The sequence below is a fragment of the Ascidiella aspersa genome, chromosome 5 (genome assembly GCF_963924565.1).
Source record: "Ascidiella aspersa chromosome 5, kaAscAspe10.2, whole genome shotgun sequence".
NCBI classification, from domain to species: Eukaryota; Metazoa; Chordata; class Ascidiacea; order Phlebobranchia; family Ascidiidae; genus Ascidiella; species Ascidiella aspersa.
The window spans coordinates 10644055-10646554 of NC_139451.1; the positions used below are offsets into that span (position 1 = coordinate 10644055).

At 55.0% G+C, this 2500-nt stretch overlaps 2 non-coding genes across 2 annotated transcripts; both read left to right on the forward strand.

The window, feature by feature from the left end:
- Positions 1-148: 148 nt before the first annotated feature.
- LOC146143277 (small subunit ribosomal RNA) lies at positions 149-1959 on the forward strand. The gene has a single exon (XR_014500308.1). It is a non-coding gene; the product is annotated as a small subunit ribosomal RNA (ribosomal RNA).
- Positions 1960-2206: 247 nt separating this feature from the next.
- LOC146143278 (5.8S ribosomal RNA) lies at positions 2207-2360 on the forward strand. Its single transcript, XR_014501047.1, has one exon. It is a non-coding gene; the product is annotated as a 5.8S ribosomal RNA (ribosomal RNA).
- Positions 2361-2500: the final 140 nt, after the last annotated feature.

Genomic DNA, 2500 nt, shown 5'->3' on the forward strand with positions numbered 1-2500 from the left:
GACGGGCGGTGACGGTTTTCTGAGTTCGGGCAGCCGAGCAAAGAACGAAATTTTAACGGAGAAGCCTTCGGGTTTCGCATCGACCGAGCGACGGCGCCGCATCAGCGGCGCCTCCTTCGTCGGCCTTTCGGGGCTACGCTAAAGTAGCTACCTGGTTGATCCTGCCAGTAGTCATATGCTTGTCTCAAAGATTAAGCCATGCAAGTCTAAGTACGAGCTCTCGTACAGTGAAACTGCGAATGGCTCATTAAATCAGTTATGGTTCATTTGATCGTACGTTTTACGTGGTTAACTGTGGAAATGCTAGAGCTAATACATGCGTGAAGCGCCGACCTCGCGGGAGGCGTGCTTTTATCAGACCAAAAACCGACCGGGCTTCGGCCCGCAACCTTTGGTGACTCTGGATAACTTTGCGGATCGCACGGTCTCGCACCGGCGACGGATCATTCAAGTGTCTGCCCTATCAACTTTCGTCGGTACGGTACTGGCCTACCGAGGTTCTTACGGGTAACGGAGAATCAGGGTTCGATTCCGGAGAGGGAGCCTGAGAAACGGCTACCACATCCAAGGAAGGCAGCAGGCGCGCAAATTACCCATTCCCGACGCGGGGAGGTAGTGACGAAAAATAACAATACAGGACTCTAAACGAGGCCCTGTAATTGGAATGAGTACACTTTAAAACCTTTAACGAGTATCCATTGGAGGGCAAGTCTGGTGCCAGCAGCCGCGGTAATTCCAGCTCCAAAAGTGTATATTTAAGTTGTTGCGGTTAAAAAGCTCGTAGTTGGATTTTGGGCGCAGGCGGCCGGTCCGTCGCAAGGCGTGTACTGGCCGTCCTGGCCTCACCTCCGGTTCTCCGCCGGTGCCCTTGACTGAGTGTCGGCGGCGGCCGGAACGTTTACTTTGAAAAAATTAGAGTGTTCAAAGCAGGCGATTCGCCTGAATAATGGTGCATGGAATAATGGAATAGGACCTCGGTTCTATTTTGTTGGTTTTCGGAGCGCGAGGTAATGATTAAGAGGGACAGACGGGGGCATTCGTACTGTGCCGTTAGAGGTGAAATTCTTGGATCGGCGCAAGACGAACGACTGCGAAAGCATTTGCCAAGAATGTTTTCTTTAATCAAGAGCGAAAGTCAGAGGTTCGAAGACGATCAGATACCGTCCTAGTTCTGACTATAAACGATGCCAACTAGCGATCGGGGGGCGTTAGTTTTACGACCTCTCCGGCAGCTTGCGGGAAACCAAAGTCTTTGGGTTCCGGGGGAAGTATGGTTGCAAAGCTGAAACTTAAAGGAATTGACGGAAGGGCACCACCAGGAGTGGAGCCTGCGGCTTAATTTGACTCAACACGGGAAATCTCACCCGGCCCGGACACAGTGAGGATTGACAGATTGAGAGCTCTTTCTTGATTCTGTGGGTGGTGGTGCATGGCCGTTCTTAGTTGGTGGAGCGATTTGTCTGGTTAATTCCGATAACGAACGAGACTCTGGCTTGCTAACTAGTTACGCGACCCAATCGGTCGGCGTCTAACTTCTTAGAGGGACTAGTGGCGTTTAGCCACACGAGATTGAGCAATAACAGGTCTGTGATGCCCTTAGATGTTCGGGGCCGCACGCGCGCTACACTGACCGGATCAGCATGTGCTCGCCTTGGCCGACAGGTCTGGGTAACCCGCTGAACCCCGGTCGTGCTAGGGATAGGGAATTGCAATTATTTCCCTTGAACGAGGAATTCCCAGTAAGCGCGAGTCATTAGCTCGCGTTGATTACGTCCCTGCCCTTTGTACACACCGCCCGTCGCTACTACCGATTGAATGGTTTAGTGAGGTCCTCCGATTGGACCTGGCGCGGCCGGCAACGGTCGAGCCGGCGTCCGAGAAGACGATCTAACTTGATCATTTAGAGGAAGTAAAAGTCGTAACAAGGTTTCCGTAGGTGAACCTGCGGAAGGATCATTAACGGTCTCGCAAACGCTTCGGCGAACGCGAAACTCGGACAAGCGAGAGAAAAAGTTTTTGCTACCCGGCGCCCGACCCGCGAGGAGCGGCGCGCCGGCCGGCGATTCGGTCACCCGGTAATGTTTGCGCGTCGAGTGCCGCGGTGCCGCGCGCTCCGGCTTCAAGCGTCGGCCTGGCCGACCGCTCGGCGCGGTATATTTTGTCACCCTTTAGTGCGAGGCACTGTGCGAGCGAAACAATCGTGGATGGCTCTTGGCGGTGGATCACTCGGCTCGTGAGTCGATGAAGGACGCAGCTAGCTGCGTGAATTAGTGTGAATTGCAGGACACATTGAGCATCGACGTTCTGAACGCAAATTGCGGCCTCGGGTCAATCCCGGGGCCGCGCCCGCCTCAGGGTCGCGTTGCAAACGTTCCGCGCGGGGATTTCTCCGCGCGGCTGCTGCGGCGTCGGACGCGCGAGCGCCCGTCCCGCTCAAGACAGCACGGCACGATGTGCGACGATCGCGACCAGAATCCCGCGCGGCGGCGGCGAGTCGACC